Source organism: Salvelinus alpinus, chromosome 24 (assembly GCF_045679555.1).
Source record: "Salvelinus alpinus chromosome 24, SLU_Salpinus.1, whole genome shotgun sequence".
Lineage (NCBI taxonomy): Eukaryota > Metazoa > Chordata > Actinopteri > Salmoniformes > Salmonidae > Salvelinus > Salvelinus alpinus.
The window spans coordinates 41,957,565-41,978,134 of NC_092109.1; the positions used below are offsets into that span (position 1 = coordinate 41,957,565).

Consider the following 20,570-nt stretch of genomic DNA (forward strand, 5'->3'; position numbering starts at 1 on the left):
TAACAGCAGACTCGTACATTTCCTCAGTGAAAACAATGTACTGAGCAAATGTCAAATTGGCTTTTTACCAAATTACTGTACGACAGACCACATATTCACCCTGCACACCCTAATTGACAAACAAACCAAAACAAAGGCAAAGTCTTCTCATACTTTGTTGATTTCAAAAAAGCCTTCGACTCAATTTGGCATGAGGGTCTGCTATACAAATTGATGGAAAGTGGTGTTGGGGAAAAACATACTACATTATAAAATCCATGTACACAAACAACAAGTGTGCGGTTAAAATTGGCAAAAAAAACTACATATTTCTTACCAAAGGGCCGTGGGGTGAGGCAGGGATGCAGCTTGAGCCCCACCCTCTTCAACATATATATCAACGAATTGGCGAGGTCACTAGAACATTCTGCAGCACCCGGCCTCACCCTATTAGAATCTGAAGTCAAATGTCTACTGATGATCTGGTGCTTCTGTCACCAACCAAGGAGGGCCTACAGCAGAACCTAGATCTTCTGCACAGATTCTGACAGAACTGGGCCCTGACAGACCTGGGCCCTGACAGTAAATCTCAGTAAGACCAAAATAATGGTATTCCAAAAAAGGTCCAGTCGCCAAGACCACAAATACAAATTCCATCTAGACACCGTTACCCTAGAGCACACAAAAAACTACACATACCTCGGCCTAAACATCAGCGCCACAGGTAACTTCTACAAAGCTGTGAACGAGATGAGAGACAAGGCAAGAAGGGCTTTCTACGCCACCAAAAGGGCCATAAAATTTGACCTCCCAATTAGGATCTGGCAAAAAAAATACTTGAATCAGTTATAGAACCCATTGCCATTTATGGTTGTGAGGTCTGGGGTCCGCTCACCAACCAAGAATTCACAAAATGGGACAAACACCAAATTGAGACTGCTTGCAGAATTCTGTAAAAACCTGGCATCTCCTTTTCAAAGGCACTTTTACCCTCTGAATGGCACATATACACAATCCATGTCTCAATTTTCTCAAGGCTTAAAAATCCTTCTTTAACCTGTCTCCTCCCCTTCATCTACACTGACTGAAGTGGATTTTACAGCTGACATCAACAAGGGATCATAGCTTTCACCTGGATTCACCTGGTCAGTCTATGTCATGGAAAGAGCAGGTGTTCTTAATGTTTTGTACACTCAATGTATATTGATGTGTGCCCGATGCTGTCTCTCATCGTTGATTCTCCTCTCGGTATGCATTATCAATTGCACCTATAGGCTATTTAATGTGGTCTCAATTACATGATCCACAGCCTATAGGATATTTAACGTGGTCTCAATCACATGATCCACAGCCTATAGACTATAGAGGCTCTGAAGTGCATGTTTGGAGAAGCACAGAGTAAAGTTATATTTTTAAGGTAGCTGCTGGGATGGTGTAAATAAAACTAGGCTGCATTACACACCGTAATGGATATTCCAACCCTGAGTCATGACCTGCTGATCAAAACTTTTTTTTTCTTCGTGTGCTGCCTAACCAATGGCTGTGCTGTGTAGGACTGCAGTGGCAGTTAGTTAAGAAATAAGAGGTAGTCCTACCTGTTTGACAGGTGACGTTAGGCTATAGGCTGTTTTGTCGGTCAATTCCTCCACCCAACATGCACTCTGTAATTAGCCTACCTCAATGTCAGTGAAGGGGTGCAAAGTTAAAACCAAGACTTGAGTTGAGAGGTTATGAGAGTGTACGAAAGGTTATGAGATGGTATGAGAGTGTACGAAAGGGTCTGAGAGTGTATGAGAGTGTATGAGAGAGTATGAGAGAGTATGAGAGTGTATGAGAGAGTATGAGAGAGTATGAGAGAGTATGAGAGAGTATGAGAGAGTATGAGAGTGTATGAGAGAGTATGAGAGAGTATGAGAGAGTATGAGAGAGTATGAGAGGGTATGAGAGAGTATGAGAGTGTATGAGAGAGTATGAGAGGGTATGAGAGAGTATGAGAGTGTATGAGAGTGTATGAGAGTGTATGAGAGAGTATGAGAGAGTATGAGAGAGTATGAGAGAGTATGAGAGAGTATGAGAGGGTATGAGAGAGTATGAGAGAGTATGAGAGAGTATGAGAGAGTATGAGAGTGTATGAGAGAGTATGAGAGAGTTTGAGAGAGTATGAGAGGGTATGAGAGAGTATGAGAGAGTATGAGAGAGTATGAGAGTGTATGAGAGAGTATGAGAGGGTATGGGAGTGTATAAGCATGTATATGAGAGTATGAGAGAGTATGAGAGAGTATGAGAGGGTATGGGAGTGTATAAGCATGTATATGAGAGTATGAGAGAGTATGCCATAGGCCTACATTTTATTAAAGAAAATGGCAAAAAGTACAACACTACCCCTTGTCAGTTTAAAATGTAGAAGAAAATAAAACGGACCCGATTATATAAAGTGATGTACATTATCAGAGAGCTTTGGTCTGCAATGCTTTATGCTAGAAACAAGCTGTAAAATTACAAGGGAAAAACATGACTTTGATGCATATGTGGATATCATTGTTTTAGTTTCTTTGACATTCAGAGTCTGACTTTGCTTGAGAATCTAATTCTTAATCTAATTCTGTCACTATCAATGGATGAAGCTATTAAGGTTCCGTACAATAGAAGAGGTTTAAACACATGTGACCTTCTCTTGTTGGGTTAAACCACAGAAGAAGAGTAGACAGCATTACTCTGTCTGGGGTGGAAAGGTAGGCCTACTCTGTCTGGGGTGGAAAGGTAGGTCCTACTCTGTCTGGGGTGGAAAGGTAGGTCCTACTCTGTCTGGGGTGGAACGGTAGGTCCTACTCTGTCTGGGGTGGAAAGGTAGAACTACTCTGTCTGGGGTGGAAAGGTAGGTCTACTCTGTCTGGGGTGGAAAGGTAGGTCCTACTATGTCTGGGGTGGAAAGGTAGGTCCTACTCTGTCTGGGGTGGAAAGGTAGGTCTACTCTGTCTGGGGTGGAAAGGTAGGTCCTACTATGTCTGGGGTGGAAAGGTAGGTCCTACTATGTCTGGGGTGGAAAGGTAGGTCCTACTATGTCTGGGGTGGAAAGGTAGGTCCTACTATGTCTGGGGTGGAAAGGTAGGTCCTACTATGTCTGGGGTGGAAAGGTAGGTCCTACTATGTCTGGGGTGGAAAGGTAGGTCCTACTATGTCTGGGGTGGAAAGGTAGGTCCTACTATGTCTGGGGTGGAAAGGTAGGTCCTACTCTGTCTGGGGTGGAAAGGTAAACTTAACATTTGAAAGTACCATGCACAGATTCCAAATGACCTCTCAGATTGAATTATTTGCAAACGGGGACCGCCTCGTTGCAACCAAGAAATATGATCAGATTAATACATAGGAGTATCTCTCTGTCCATTCTAATCCTGCAATTTCAGGAATTTGTGTGGTATTAAAAAAAGAATCCGCTAACATGTGCAATGAGACAACACAGTCGGTGTCCGTGCCTTGTCAGAAATAATATGGCCCGGTTTCCACACCCATGACTTGTCCATTTGCAATGACGTACAATTGGTGTGAAATTGTACCTGCAAATGCAGATGATAGACTAATGCAATGATTTTACTATAAAGAATATATCTTGTCAATTGTGGTCTGCTAAACCCACAACCTTCTGGCCCAATAAAGCTCTTTGAATTTAATTAAATTGAGAGAGTGAAGGAGAGAGTGAGACAGACAGGCAGAGTGAGGAGGAGAGAGAGCGAGAGAGAGAGACAGGTAGAGAAAGATAATTCTCTGTCATCCTAATCTTTATACACTCTTTCCCTCTCTTTCTCATTCTGGGTTGCAGTGGGGTACCCCTCACTTCCTCTCTCTCTCTGTGGGTTGCAGTGGGGTACCCCTCACTTCCTCTCTCTGTGGGTTGCAGTGGGATACCCCTCACTTCCTCTCTCTCTCTGTGGGTTGCAGGGGGGTACCCCTCACTTCCTCTCTATGTGGGTTGCAGTGGGGTACCCCTCACTTCCTCTCTCTCTATATGGGTTGCAGTGGGGTACCCCTCACTTCCTCTCTATGTGGGTTGCAGTGGGGTACCCCTCACTTCCTCTCTCTGTGGGTTTAGGGGGGTACCCCTCACTTCCTCTCTCTGTGGGTTGCAGTGGGGTACCCCTCACTTCCTCTCTCTCTATATGGGTTGCAGTGGGGTACCCCTCACTTCCTCTCTCTCTATATGGGTTGCAGTGGGGTACCCCTCACTTCCTCTCTCTCTATATGGGTTGCAGTGGGATACCCCTCACTTCCTCTCTCTCTATGTGGGTTGCAGTGGGGTACCCCTCACTTCCTCTCTCTCTATGTGGGTTGCAGTGGGGTACCCCTCACTTCCTCTCTCTCTATGCGGGTTGCAGTGGGATACCCCTCACTTCCTCTCTCTCTATGCGGGTTGCAGTGGGGTACCCCTCACTTCCTCTCTCTCTATGCGGGTTGCAGTGGGGTACCCCTCACTTCCTCTCTCTCTATATGGGTTGCAGTGGGGTACCCCTCACTTCCTCTCTCTCTATGTGGGTTGCAGTGGGGTACCCCTCACTTCCTCTCTCTCTATGTGGGTTATAGTGGGATACCCCTCACTTCCTCTCTCTCTATGTGGGTTGCAGTGGGGTACCCCTCACTTCCTCTCTCTCTATGCGGGTTGCAGTGGGGTACCCCTCACTTCCTCTCTCTGTGGGTTGCAGTGGGGTACCCCTCACTTCCTCTCTCTGTGGGTTGCAGTGGGGTACCCCTCACTTCCTCTCTCTGTGGGTTGCAGTGGGGTACCCCTCACTTCCTCTCTCTCTCTGTGGGTTGCAGTGGGGTACCCCTCACTTCCTCTCTCTCTATGTGGGTTGCAGTGGGGTACCCCTCACTTCCTCTCTCTCTATGTGGGTTGCAGTGGGGTACCCCTCACTTCCTCTCTCTCTCTATGTGGGTTGCAGTGGGGGTACCCCTCACTTCCTCTCTCTCTATGTGGGTTGCAGTGGGGTACCCCTCACTTCCTCTCTCTCTATGTGGGTTGCAGTGGGGTACCCCTCACTTCCTCTCTCTCTCTGTGGGTTGCAGTGGGGTACCCCTCACTTCCTCTCTCTCTATATGGGTTGCAGTGGGGTACCCCTCACTTCCTCTCTCTCTCTGTGGGTTGCAGTGGGGTACCCCTCACTTCCTCTCTCTCTCTGTGGGTTGCAGTGGGGTACCCCTCACTTCCTCTCTATATGGGTTTCAGTGGGGTACCCCTCACTTCCTCTCTCTCTATGTGGGTTGCAGTGGGGTACCCCTCACTTCCTCTCTCTCTATGTGGGTTGCAGTGGGGTACCCCTCACTTCCTCTCTCTCTATGTGGGTTGCAGGGGGGTACCCCTCACTTCCTCTCTCTGTGGGTTGCAGTGGGATACCCCTCACTTCCTCTCTCTCTATGTGGGTTGCAGTGGGATACCCCTCACTTCCTCTCTCTCTATGTGGGTTGCAGTGGGGTACCCCTCACTTCCTCTCTCTGTGGGTTGCAGTGGGGTACCCCTCACTTCCTCTCTATGTGGGTTGCAGTGGGGTACCCCTCACTTCCTCTCTATGTGGGTTGCAGTGGGGTACCCCTCACTTCCTCTCTATGTGGGTTGCAGTGGGGTACCCCTCACTTCCTCTCTCTCTCTGTGGGTTGCAGTGGGGTACCCCTCACTTCCTCTCTATGTGGGTTGCAGTGGGGTACCCCTCACTTCCTCTCTCTCTATGTGGGTTGCAGTGGGGTACCCCTCACTTCCTCTCTCTGTGGGTTGCAGTGGGGTACCCCTCACTTCCTCTCTCTCTATGTGGGTTGCAGTGGGGTACCCCTCACTTCCTCTCTCTATGTGGGTTGCAGTGGGGTACCCCTCACTTCCTCTCTCTATGTGGGTTGCAGTGGGGTACCCCTCACTTCCTCTCTATGTGGGTTGCAGTGGGGTACCCCTCACTTCCTCTCTCTGTGGGTTGCAGTGGGGTACCCCTCACTTCCTCTCTCTCTATGTGGGTTGCAGTGGGATACCCCTCACTTCCTCTCTCTCTATGTGGGTTGCAGTGGGGTACCCCTCACTTCCTCTCTCTCTATATGGGTTGCAGTGGGGTACCCCTCACTTCCTCTCTCTATGTGGGTTGCAGTGGGGTACCCCTCACTTCCTCTCTATGTGGGTTGCAGTGGGGTACCCCTCACTTCCTCTCTATGTGGGTTGCAGTGGGGTACCCCTCACTTCCTCTCTCTCTATGTGGGTTGCAGTGGGGTACCCCTCACTTCCTCTCTCTATGGGTTGCAGTGGGGTACCCCTCACTTCCTCTCTCTCTATGTGGGTTGCAGTGGGGTACCCCTCACTTCCTCTCTATGTGGGTTGCAGTGGGGTACCCCTCACTTCCTCTCTATGTGGGTTGCAGTGGGGTACCCCTCACTTCCTCTCTCTGTGGGTTGCAGTGGGATACCCCTCACTTCCTCTCTCTCTATGTGGGTTGCAGGGGGGTACCCCTCACTTCCTCTCTCTGTGGGTTGCAGTGGGGTACCCCTCACTTCCTCTCTATGTGGGATGCAGTGGGATACCCCTCACTTCCTCTCTCTCTATGTGGGTTACAGTGGGGTACCCCTCACTTACATCAAACCTAAATAATGTGTATGTGTATGTGTGTATTAGTGTATTAGTGTGTGTGTGTGTGTGTGTGTGTGTGTGTGTGTGTGTGTGTGTGTGTGTGTGTGTGTGTGTGTGTGTGTGTGTGTGTGTGTGTGTGTGTGTGTGTGTGTGTGTGTGTGTGTGTGTGTGTGTGTGTGTGTGTGTGTGTGTGTGTGTGTGTGTGTGTGTGTGTGTGTGTACAGAGCAACAGTCATTACAAACCATGAGTAGACAGAGGATTAGTGACACCTCTTATGAACAGAGACAATCAATTACAGTTTGAAAGAGGAGCGCACAAACAGTCTCTTTTCTCTCTCTCTTTTTCTCTCTCTTTCTCTTTCTCTCTCTTTCTCTCTGTGTCTCTTTCTCTCTCTCTCTCTCTCTTTCTCTTTCTCTCTCTTTCTCTCTCTCTTTCTCTCTTTCTCTCTCTCTCTCTCTCTTACTCTTTCTCTTTCTCTCTCTTTCTCTCTCTCTCTTTCTCTTTTTATTTTTATCTCCCTTTCTCTCTCTCTTTTCTCTCTCTCTTTTTCTCTCTCTCTCTCTCTCTCTCTCTCTCTCTCTCTCTCTCTCTCTCTCTCTCTCTCTCTCTCTCTCTCTGTGTCTCTTTCTCTCTCTCTCTCTCTCTTTCTCTTTCTCTCTCTTTCTCTCTCTCTTTCTCTCTCTCTTTCTCTCTCTCTCTCTCTCTCTCTTTCTCTTTCTCTCTCTTTCTCTCTCTCTCTTTCTCTTTTTATTTTTTCTCTCCCTTTCTCTCTCTCTTTTCTCTCTCTCTTTTTCTCTCTCTCTCTCTTTCTCTCTCTCTTTCTCTCTCTCTTTCTCTCTCTCTCTTTCTCTTTTTATTTTTCTCTCTCTTTCTCTCTCTCTTTTCTCTCTTTCTCTTTCTCTCTCTCTGTCTCCGTCTCACTTGCCCCTCTCCACCTTTCCAATTTAATTATTCTGTGTTTGTCAGCCTCTCCCCTCTGATGTCAGAATCCCTAGTGGGACTCCCCTCTGTTTTCTCATCTGTCTCTTATTATTTCTTCTTGCATTCTCCCCCCTTCCTCCCCCCTTCCTCCCCCCATCCTCCCCTTATCTCTGAACCCTGTGTTAATAAGCAATCCCAATCTTTTTGGGCGACCTACACCCCCTTGCACGTGTGTGTGTTTGTGTGTGTTTGTGTGTGTTTGTGTGTGTTTGTTTGTGTGTGTGTTTGTGTGTGTGTATTTGTGTGTGTGTGTGTGTGTGTGTGTGTGTGTGTGTGTGTGTGTGTGTGTGTGTGTGTGTGTGTGTGTGTGTGTGTGTGTGTGTTTTTGTGTGTGTGTGTGTTTGTTTGTGTGTGTGTGTGTGTGTGTGTGTGTGTGTGTGTGTGTGTGTGTGTGTGTGTGTGTAACCATCTTTCTGGGGTTCTACTGAGGAGCACATTGTTACCATGGTGACTGCATCCAGTTCAGCTGAACACAGATGGCTGCTCTCTCTCTCTCTCTCTCTCTCTCTCTCTCTCTCTCTCTCTCTCTCTCTCTCTCTCTCTCTCTCTCTCTCTCTCTCTCTCTCTCTCTCTCTCTCTCTCTCTCTCTCTCTCTCTCTCTCTCTCTCTCTCTCTCTCTCTCTCTCTCTCTCTCTCTCTCTCTCTCTCTCCCTCTCTCTCTCTCTCCCTCTCCCTCTCTCCCTCCCTCCCTCCCTCTCTCTCCTATTTACCTAGCCAGTAGGACTATTTTCCTCACAGCAGATAACACAAGGCTGACAGAAAAGACAGTGCAGTCCTGTGTGTATCTGTGTACCTGTGTGTATCTGTGTACCTGTGTGTATCTGTGTACCTGTGTGTACCGGTGAGTATCTTTGTGTACCTGTGTGTAGCTGCTGTTTGTACCTGTCTATACCTTTGTGTATCTGTGGGTACGGTACCTGTGAGTGCCTGTGTGTGCCTCTGTGTACCTTTGTGTACGTGTGTGTACCTACTATGTGTATCTGTGTGATTCTGCATGTATCTGTGTGTGCCTGTGTCTTCCTCTGTGTACCTGTGTGTATCTGTATGTACCTGTCTATTTCTGTGTGTAACGGTGTGTACCTGTCTATTTCTGTATGAATCTGTGTGTACCTGTGTCTTCCTCTGTGTATCTGTGTACACCAGTGTGTATCTCTGTGTACCTATGTGTACCTGTGTGAATCTGCGTGTAGATGCGTGTACCTGCGTGTATCTGTGTGTATCTGTGTGTACCTATGTGTACCTGTGTGAATCTGTGTGTATCTGTGTGTACCTATGTGTACCTGTGTGAATCTGTGTGTAGATGCGTGTACCTATGTGTACCTGCGTGTATCTGTGTGTATCTGTGTGTACCTGTGTTTTCCTTTTTGTATATGTGTGTACCTGTGTGTGTCTGTGTGTATCTGTGTGAATCTGTCTATACCTTTCTGTATCTGTGTGTGACTGTGTGTCCTGTTCACGTCACGTCATCACATACGTCGTCAGAGTGCGCAGCTGAACATTGTATGCTGGAAAACACTCGGTTTGTTATTTTTGATTGAAACAAAACCGATATTCATTAAATAGGAATACAGAACTTGTTTTTGTGTGACACGGTTAGCTTTTAACAGCTAGGACCATTCCAATGCGGCAATGGTTTACTTGCCGAGGATTATAGGCTTGTGGTGGCTTCATTGATCACGCAGGTCGCCAGCCTACGTAAGAAACTTGGGAAAACACAGAGTGGAATGTTTACATTTTCTACGCTGGTGGCTGGATGGCGTTCGCGCTTGTTGGCTGCATCTCCGCCTTGTCGTTTGTCGTTATCCGACTGGCCGGTGTTGCCCGGAGCTCCTCCATCTGATAGCAGAGAAGAATGAGCTCAGCAAGAGGAGCAAGACAATCAACGATGGTCGCATGTCACGAGCCGTGGAAGCCGAAGACAGCGACTTCCCGCAAAGCAGTCTACACTCCCAACGAGAGGCCCGGAGAGGATACAAACAGCGTTACGCCGTCCTGGAGCCTGATCTTCCTGCATCTTCATTGCTGGGGGTGCCTGTGTCTGCGACCGCAGTGCCTACAACTACGAAGTCGACGTCGACAACCATCTTTCCATGCTCTGGATCGAGCGGGGGTTCTCCTTCTGTCGGAGGCCTGCCACAGGCGCCGGTAGCAACGGGTTCAAGTTATCCTGCCTATCGCCCGTTCATAAAGGGTTCTCCGAATCCTGAGAATCGTGAGAGTGGGCGGATTTCCGCTTCCTTCTCGACAGCCATGATTATGGGCAGCTCCATGGTAAGAAATGTGATCGTTCCTGGTGCAAAAACAATGTCCTATCCCAGAGCTCAAGTAAATGACATTACTAAGCTGCTCCCGAATGTACTACGCCAGGACATGGAATTCTATCCTAGTCCATGTGGGTTTTAATGACATTATGAAGGGCAGTTCTGAAAAGTTGAAACTGGAATTTAAAGAGTTAATTGACTCTCTGCTAAACACTAATAAAATACCCATCATATCTGGCCTTGTGTCCTCTCTGAATTGTGGCATTGAATGCTTTAGCAGGATTCTCTCTCTTCACAACTGACTACGTGATTATTGCAGCTCAATGGGTGTAACTTTTGTTGACAATTCCGATACCTTTTGGAAACAAAACAACTTTTATAAGGAGGATGGGATCCAGCCAAATCATTTGGGATCCTGGATGCTTTCACAGCACTATAAGGCTGCGTTGAGACAATGACTTATCAATGAACCAAGCACAGCTCAGTTAATCCCTACCATTGTGACACTGAGTTGTCATAATGCTTCAGCAAATGTACATTATCCCATGGGGTGTCGGTAGACACAATGTAAGTAACCTAAATTATGTCAATTTAACTGCCCTGAATGCCTCTACTGATCCTACGGCTATTGTATGCAGTAATCATGTGCCTATGAACCAGATGTATACTGTTAGCACTGAGACGGTGTGCCCTAGGAGGGAGGAAGCCCACTGTGAGCAGCTCACCCTGCACTAACGTTAAAGAACATGAGCACATCTACTGCTGCTAAGCTTCCCAGTAAAGCAATGAAAACAAGTAAGCATCCCAGAAGAAAAGTGCTCAAAATAGCCCACGTTAAATTAAAGATGTGGCAAATAGGAGTGGAAATATCATCCGCTATTATCCTGAGTCATTTTTCATCCAAGTTGTCAGACCCCGGTGGCTCGTCATTGTTGATAGACAACAATATTTTTATCACCTCTTCCACATTAACTTTACGGAATTTAAAATTACAATTCTTGTCTTTCATAATTTGGTCAGATATACTTGGATGTGTAGTGTCAGCATTTGTTGCTGGCATGTCATGCCTAAGTTTGCTAATCTTGCCAATGAACAAATCTAAGTAGTTGGCAATATCAGTTGGTTTTGTGATAAATAAGCCATCTGTTCCAATGAATGATGGAGCTGAGTTTGCCTGTTTGCCCAACATTTCATAAAGAAATGCTCCACAGCTTTTTACTGTCATTCTTTATGTCATTTATCTTTGTTTCATAGTGTAGTTTCTTCTTCTTTTTATTCAGTTTAGTCACATGATTTCTCAATTTGCATTAAGTTTGCCAATCGGTTGTGCAGCCAGACTTATCTGCCATTCCATTGGCCTCATCCTTCTCAACCATACCATTTTATAATTCCTCATCAATCCACAGGGATTTAACAGGTTTTACAGCCATTTTCTTCATGGGTACATGCTTATTAGCAACTGGAATAAGCAATTTCGTAAATGTGTCAAGTGCAGTGTCTGTTTTCTCCTCATTACACACCACGGACCAAGAGATATTCTTTACATCAACAACATAGGAATCACTACAAAACTTCTTGTATGACCTCTTATACACTATGTTAGGCCCAGCCTTTGGAATTTCGGTTTTTGGTCATCTGTTACTAACAAACTATTGATTTCATGAACCTTGTTTCTTAAGCCTACTAGAAAGTGTGTGTCCTCAGGCCTGGAGGGAAGCAAAAGTCATTCCGCTACCTAAGAATACTAATGCCCCCTTTACTGGCTCAAATAGCCGACCAATCAGCCTGCTACCAACCCTTAGTAAACATTTGGAAAAAATTGTGTTTGACCAGATACAATGCTGTTTTACTGTAAACAAACTGACAACAAACTTTCAGAATGCTTATAGAGAAGGACATTCAACAAGCACATCACTTAAAATGATGATACAAAGATTGTAGGGGCAGTTTTGTTAGACGTCAGTGCGGCTTTTGACATTTTCGATCATAGTCTGCTGCTGGCAAAACTTACGTGTTTTGGCTTTACACCCCCTGCTATATTGTGGATTAAGAGTTACCTGTCTAACAGAACACATAGGGTGTTCTTTAATGGACGCCTCTCCAACATAATCCAGGGAGAATCAGGAATTCCCCAAGGCAGTTGTCTAGGCCCATTACTTTTTACTTTCTTTACTAATGAATTGCCACTGGCTTTGAGGAAAGTCAGAGTGTCTATGTACTGTGGCAAGAAAAAATATGTGAACCCTTTGGAATTATCTGTATTTCTGCATAAATTGGTCATAAAATTAGATTTGATCTTTACAACAACAGACGAACACAGTATGGTTAATAATAACACACAAATCATTGTAATTATCTTGTCTATATTGAATACATAATTTAAACATTCACAGTGTAGGTTGGAAAAAGTATGTGAACCCCTAGGCTAATGACTTCTCCAAAAGCTAATTGGAGTCAGGAGTCAGCTAACCTGGAGTCCAATCAATGAGAAGAGATTGGAGATGCTGGTTAGAGCTGCCCTTTAAAAAACACTCACAAAATTTGAGTTTGCTATTCACAAGAAGCATTGCCTGATGTGAACTATGCCTTGAACAAAAGAGATCTCAAAAGACCCAGATTAAGAATTGTTGACTTGCATAAAGCTGGAAAGGGTTACAAAAGTATCTCTAAAAGCCTTGATGTTCATCCGTCCACGGTAAAACAAATTGTCTATAAATGGAGAAAGTTCAGCACTGTTGCTACTCTCCCTAGGAGTGGCCGTCCTGCAAAGATGACTGCAAGAGCACAGCGCAGAATGCTCAATGAGGTTAAGAAGAATCCTAGAGTGTCAGCTAAAGACTTACAGAAATCTCTGGAATATGATAACATCTCTGTTGACGAGTCTACGATACGTAAAACACTAAACAAGAATGGTGTTCATGGAAGGACACCACAGAAGAAGCCACTGCTGTCCAAAAAAACATTGCTGCACATCTGAAGTTCGCAAAAGAGCATCTGGATGTTCCACAGCGCTACTGGTAAAGAATATTATGTGGACAGATGAAACTAAAGTTGAGTTGTTTGGAAGGAGCACACAACACTATGTGTGGAGAAAAAAAGGCACAGCACACCAACATCAAAACCTCATCCCAACTGTAAATTATGGTGGAGGGAGCATCATCGTTTGGGGCTGCTTTGCTGCCTCAGGGCCTAGACAGCTTGCTATCATCGATGGAAAAATGAATTCCCAAGTTCATCAAGACATTTTGCAGGAGAATGTAAGGCCATCTGTCCGCCAACTGAAGCTCAACAGAAGTTGGGTGATGCAACAGGACAACGACCCATACTTTTCACACCCTGCACTGTGAATGTTTACATGGTGTGTTCAATAAAGACATGAAAATGTATAATTGTTTGTGTGTGTTATTAGTTTAAGCAGACTGTGTTTGTCTATTGTTGTGACTTAGAGTTGCAGTTAGTTTCAGAGAGGGTGGGAATAAGTTAGTCCTATATAATTTCTAAAACTAAAAGCCTTGTATTTGGGACAAATCATTCACTAAACCCTAAACCTCAACTAAATCTTGTAATAAATGATGTGGAAATTGAGCAGGTTCAAATCAAATCAATTCAAACGTTATTTGCCACATGCGCCGCATACAACAAGTGTAGACTTTACTGTGAACGTTACACTTACAAGCCCTTAACCAACAGTGCATTGCAAGAAGAGTTAAGAAAATATGCTCTCGATGGTGCAGCTGTAGAACCTTTTGAGGATCTGGGGGCCCATGCCAAATCTTTTCAGTCTCCTGAGGGGGAAAAGGTTTTGTCGTGACCTCTTCACGACTGTCTTGGTGTGTTTGGACCATGTTAGTTTGTTGGTGATGTGGACACCAAGGAACTTGAAGCTCTCAACCTGCTCCACTACAGCCCCGTCGATATTAATGGGGCCTGTTCGGCCTGCCTTTTCCTGTATTCCACGATCAGCTCCTTAGTCTTGCTCACATTGAGGGAGAGGTTGTTGTCCTGGCACCACACTGCCAGTTCTCTGACCTCCTCCCTATAGGCCATCTCATTGTTGTTGGTGATCAGGGCTACCACTGTTGTGTCGTCAGCAAACTTAAATGATGGCGTTGGAGTCGTGTTTGGCCACGCAGTCGAGGGTGAACAGGGAATACAGGAGGGGACTAAGTACACACCCCTGAGGGGCCCCAGTGTTAAGGATCAGTGTGGAAGACGTATTGTTGCCTATCCTTACCACCTGGGGGCAGCCCGCCAGGAAGTCCAGGATCCAGTTGCAGAGGGAGGTGTTAAGTCCAGAGTCCTTAGCTTAGTGATGAGCTTCGTGGGCACTATGGTGTTGTACGCTGAGCTGTAGTCGATGAACATCATTCTCACATAGGTGTTCCTTTTCTCCAGGTGAGAAAGGGCGGTGTGGAGTGCGATTGAGATTGCATCATCTGTGGATCTTTTGGGGCGGTATGCGAATTGGAGTGGGTCTAGGGTGTCCGGGAGGACGCTGTTGATGTGAGCCACGACCAGCCTTTCAAAGCACTTCATGGCTACCGATGTGAGTGCCACGGGGTGGTAATCATTTAGGCGGGTTACCTTCGCTTCCTTGGGCACAGGGACTATAGTGGTCTGCTTGAAACATGTTGGTATTACAGACTCGGGCAGGGAGAGGTTGAACATGTCGGTGAAGACACTTGACAGTTGGTCAGCACATGTTCTCAGTACACGCCCTGGTAATCCGTCTGGCCCAGCGGCTTTGTGAATGTTGACCTGTTTAAAGGTTTTATTCATATTGGCTACCGAGAGCGTTATCACACAGTCATCCAGAACAGCTGGTGCTCTCGTGTATGCTTCAGTATTGCTTGCCTCGAAGCGAGCATAAAAGGCATTTAGCTCGTCTGTTAGGCTTGTGTCACTGGGCAGCTCGCGTCTGGGTTTCCCTTTGTAGACCATAATAGTTTTCAGCCCTGCCACATACGAGGAGCGTCAGAGCCGGTGTAGTAGGATTCAATCTTAATCCTGTATTGACGCTTTGCTTGTTTGATGGTTCGTCTGAGGGCATAGCAGGATTTCTTATAAGTGTCCGGATTAGTCTCCCGCTCCTTGAAAGGGGCAGCTCTTGCCTTTAGCTCGATGCGGATATTGCCTGTAATCCATGGCTTCTAGTTGGGATATGTACGTACAGTCACTGTGGGGACGACATCGTCGATGCAAGTATTGATGAAGCCAATGACTGAGGTAGTTTATTCCTCAATGCCATTGGATGAATCCTGGAACATATTCCAGTCTGTGGTAGCAAAACAGTCCTGTAGTGTAGCATCTGCGTCATCTGACCAGTTCCGTATTGAGCGAGTCACTGGTACTTCCTGCTTTAGTTTTTACTTGTAAGCAGGAATCAGGAGGATAGAATTATGGTCAGATTTGCCAAATGGAGGGTGGGGGAGATCTTTGTATGCGTCTCTGTGTGTGGAGTAAAGGTGGTCTAGGATTTCTTTCCCTGGTTGCACATGTGACATGCTGGTAAAAATTTGGTAAAACTGATATAAGTTTGCCTGCATTAAAGTCCCCGGCCACTAGGAGCGCCGCTTCTGAGTGAGGATTTTCTTCTTTGCTTATGGCCTTATAGAGTTGCTTGAGAGCGGTCTTAGTGCCAGCTTCGCTTTGTGGTGGTAAATAGATGGCTACGAATAATACAGATGAGAACTCTCTTGGTAGATAGTGTGGTCGACAGCTTATCATGAGGTACTCTACCTCAGGCGAGCAATACTTCTTTAATATTAGACATCGCGCACATGTACAGTTGAGGTTGAGGTCACTAAACTGCTTGGAGTTACCCTGGATTGTAAACTGTCATGGTCAAAACATATTGATACAACAGTAGCTAAGATGGGGAGAAGTCTATGATAAGGCGCTGCTCTGCCTTCTTGACAACACTGTCAACGCACAGACAGACCGACCGACCGACCGACCGACCGACCGAAAACCCTTACCTTAAAACATTTTGAGTTAATGCCTTAACCTTAAAGACGTTTGAAACAACTTCAAAAATGTGAGGTTTGAGAAACATGGATGAACGTCTAATTCTGACGTGAGACTGTGAGAGCTGGTTGCTCTAAAGAGACAGGATGTAGTTCATTTAACTTAGTTCATATCAGTTCAGGTTTGAATCAACTGTGGAGCAACATCACAAAGCAAAGTCTAATCATCTGGTTTAGTAACACACACACACACACACACACACAGAGAGATACACAGATACACACACAGATACACACACACACAGATACAGACACACACACACAGATACAGAAATACACACATACGCACATACACACACACACACACACACACACACACACACACACACACACACACACACACACACACACACACACACACACACACACACACACACACACACACACACACACACACACACACACACACACACACACACACACACACACGACTTACCCAACCATGTTGCTGTCAGAGTGGGTGATCTGTGATGAAGTCAGGAATCCTAGTTTCTCCAGACACCTGCACCAGGGACAGAGAGTTAATATAACAAGATGTTAACGTAACAAGATGATAACATAACAAGATGACTCCTCAACCAGGGACAGCGAGGGTTAACATAACAAGATGTTAACATAACAAGATGACTCCTCAACCAGAGACAGAGAGGGTTAACATAACAAGATGTTAACATAACAAGATGACTCCTCAACCAGAGACAGAGAGGGTTAACATAACAAGATGTTAACATAACAAGATGTTAACATAACAAGATGTTAACATAACAAAATGACTCCTCAACCAGAGACAGAGAGGGTTAACATAACAAGATGTTAACATAACAAGATGACTCCTCAACCAGAGACAGAGAGGGTTAACATAACAAGATGTTAACATAACAAGATGTTAACATAACAAGATGTTAACATAACAAAATGACTCCTCAACCAGAGACAGAGAGGGTTAACATAACAAGATGTTAACATAACAAGATGACTCCTCAACCAGAGACAGAGAGGGTTAACATAACAAGATGTTAACATAACAAGATGTTAACATAACAAGATGACTCCTCAACCAGAGACAGAGAGGGTTAACATAACAAGATGTGAACATAACAAGATGACTCCTCAACCAGAGACAGAGAGGGTTATTAACATAACAAGATGTTAACATAACAAGATGACTCCTCAACCAGAGACAGAGAGGGTTAACATAACAAGATGTTAACATAACAAGATGTTAACATAACAAGATGACTCCTCAACCAGAGACAGAGAGGGTTAACATAACAAGATGTTAACATAACAAGATGTTAACATAACAAGATGTTAACATAACAAGATGACTCCTCAACCAGAGACAGAGAGGGTTAACATAACAAGATGTTAACATAACAAGATGAATAAGATGATAACATAATTCACATCAGTAAGATCAACAAGACATTTCAATAATGCGAGTGACGGGACAAGTACGAAGGCACAAGGGACACACGCTTGTTGGTATACTGACAGCACAGGAGGCTGGTGGCACGTTGATTTGGTAGGACGGGTTCGTGGTAATGACTGGAGCGGAATCAGTGGAATGGCATCAAACACATGGTTTCCCTGGCGTTGATACCATTCCATTGACTCCATTCCAGACATTATTATGAGCCGTCCTCCCCTCAGAGGCCTCCGCTGACTGACCGGTTTGACAGCCTTTATTTTGGTTTGATGAGGTTGAATCTGAGGCTTAAAGTTGAACTTGAACTTAAAGTTAAAGGTCCAACGCAGCTGTTTTTATCTCAACATCAAATTATTTCTGGGTAACAATTAAGTATTTTATGATTGTTTTAAATTAAAATGGTACAACAACAAAAAATAACAAATAGTTTCTCAAGCAATAATTTTTCTAGGACTGTCTGGGAGCTTTCTGAGTGGGGAGGAGAAAACTGAATAATGAGCTGTTATTGGTAGGGAGGTTTAAAACTCTCTTTCTTATTGGTCTATTTACCTGGTGATGTCACAAGGCAGGCCAAAACTCCATCCCACCAAAACAGGCTGAAATGTCAGGAAGTCTTTTCAAAACAGCTCTTACACTGAAAGGGCTTTATCATCATTTTCACAATTTCACAGTATTATTCCAATCATATACTGTGGAAATATATATAGTTTTTGACTTCACTAGGCCTTTAAACTTTGATTAAATACACATAGTGATAAAGTCCTTTTCAATGGCCTCAGATCAAGTTTTGGTACCCATACCCCTAGCTACCTCCGGTGGTTCTCACTGATCAGCCTGGACTGGAGGGGTGACCCTCCCTGATTCAGAGGGGTTAAATGTGGAAGACACATTTCAGTTGAATACATTCAGTTGTACAACTGACTAGGTTTCCCCCTTTTCCTTTTTCCTTTCCCTCCAATAATGTTTAATTTTAGGATTGGGGGAGGGGAAACTGATCCTAGATCTGTACCTAGGGGCTACTTCGCCACGGAGCCGGTGACGCTCAGTCCCAAAACAACCACAGCTCAACATCGCCGCCTAGAGGTTGGAACAATACATGTCATCTACACTTGGATAACAAATAAAATAAAAATCTTATTTTTTTTATTTTCACGAGCTCAGGATACAACAGGTGTAAAAGGTACAGAGAAAAGCTTACTTACAGAATTCACATATTTCTTCTACAAACTATATCAATATCAATTGTGTATGTTTGTGTTAATTATAATTTCACATCATCCTCAATATCATGTTTTAATTTGTGTGAAAGCTTTAACGTTTAAAACCAACTTCATTCAGAAATGCATTTCAAAATAATTTGTTTGACAAACTAACGTACCAAAATCAATCAAGTTGCCAATGGAGACATGCCAGGACAACCTGACCAGCCTTAGTTTCCATGGAGATTGGAAGAACAGGTATTTATTAATGTTTGTATGTTTCAGTCTGTTGTAAAGTTTTAAAGACTGACATCCTTTTGTGTGTGTGTGTGTGTGTGTGTGTGAGAGAGAGAGAGAGAGAGAGAGAGAGAGAGAGAGACATCCTTTTGTGCAATGTGTTTAATGCTAGCTAGGTGACATAGTGCTGTGTAAATGCTAACGTTGCTAGGACAGGCTGGAGACCCTATTCATCCATTATAACATTACCAGACTGACACACCTATTGGGGCAACAGTGATACTGCATCACCAATTCAGGGGATGTTTCTACTGATCATGTCCCAAATAGCACAATATTCCCTAGGCCCTGGTCTAAAGTAGTGCACTATATAGGGAATAGGGTGTCATAGGGCTCTGGTCTAAAGTAGTGCACGAAATAGGGAATAGGGTGACTGGAGGACATCTATTGTAATCCTTGTAATCTTCAGATGTAACGGTGAATTACTCAAAAGATTACATCCCAAATGGCACCCTATTCCCTACAAAGTGCACTACACCTTAACTGTCACACCAAGAGGACTGAACCTCATGATGAGGTCACTAGGTGTTGGGTTAAGGTCGCTAGGTGTTGGGTTAAGGTGGCTAGGTGTTGGGTTAAGGTCGCTAGGTGTTGGGTTAAGGTCGCTAGGTATTGGGTTAAGGTCGCTAGGTGTTGGGTTAAGGTGGCTAGGTGTTGGGTTAAGGTGGCTAGGTGTTGGGTTAAGGTGGCTAGGTGTTGGGTTAAGGTCGCTAGGTGTTGGGTTAAGGTGGCTAGGTGTTGGGTTAAGGTGGCTAGGTGTTGGGTTAAGGTCGCTAGGTGTTGGGTTAAGGTCGCTAGGTGTTGGGTTAAGGTCGCTAGGTGTTGGGTTAAGGTGGCTAGGTGTTGGGTTAAGGTGGCTAGGTGTTGGGTTAAGGTCGCTAGGTGTTGGGTTAAGGTCGCTAGGTGTTGGGTTAAGGTGGCTAGGTGTTGGGTTAAGGTGGCTAGGTGTTGGGTTAAGGTCGCTAGGTGTTGGGTTAAGGTGGCTAGGTGTTGGGTTAAGGTGGCTAGGTGTTGGGTTAAGGTGGCTAGGTGTTGGGTTAAGGTCGCTAGGTGTTGGGTTAAGGTGGCTAGGTGTTGGGTTAAGGTGGCTAGGTGTTGGGTTAAGGTCGCTAGGTGTTGGGTTAAGGTGGCTAGGTGTTGGGTTAAGGTCGCTAGGTGTTGGGTTAAGGTCGCTAGGTGTTGGGTTAAGGTGGCTAGGTGTTGGGTTAAGGTCGCTAGGTGTTGGGTTAAGGTCGCTAGGTGTTGGGTTATGGTCGCTAGGTGTTGGGTTAAGGTCGCTAGGTGTTGGGTTAAGGACGCTAGGTGTTGGGTTAAGGTCGCTAGGTGTTGGGTTAAGGTCGCTAGGTGTTGGGTTAAGGTCGCTAGCTGTTGGGTTAAGGTGGCTAGGTGTTGGGTTAAGGTCGCTAGGTGTTGGGTTAAGGTCGCTAGGTTTTGGGTTAAGGTCGCTAGGTGTTCGCTAGGTGTTGGGTTAAGGTCGCTAGGTGTTCGCTAGGTGTTGGGTTAAGGTCGCTAGGTGTTGGGTTAAGGTCGCTAGGTGTTGGGTTAAGGTCGCTAGGTGTTGGGTTAAGGTGGCTAGGTGTTGGGTTAAGGTCGCTAGGTGTTGGGTTATGGTCGCTAGGTGTTGGGTTAAGGTCGCTAGGTTTTCGCTAGGTGTTGGGTTAAGGTCGCTAGGTGTTGGGTTAAGGTCGCTAGGTGTTGGGTTAAGGTCGCTAGGTGTTGGGTTAAGGTCGCTAGGTGTTGGGTTAAGGTGGCTAGGTGTTGGGTTAAGGTCGCTAGGTGTTGGGTTATGGTCGCTAGGTGTTGGG

At 45.3% G+C, this 20,570-nt stretch overlaps 1 protein-coding gene across 4 annotated transcripts in view; it reads right to left on the reverse strand.

Annotated features, from left to right (window-relative positions):
• The window catches only part of LOC139552850 (tripartite motif-containing protein 3-like), a 116,154-nt gene that overhangs the window by 92,475 nt on the left and 3,109 nt on the right, over positions 1–20,570 (reverse strand). For all 4 annotated transcript variants that reach the window (XM_071364946.1, XM_071364941.1, XM_071364945.1 and 1 more), the window contains exon 2: positions 16,277–16,342. The gene's annotated coding sequence lies outside the window, so the exon portion shown is untranslated. The remainder of the gene's footprint in view (positions 1–16,276; positions 16,343–20,570) is intronic.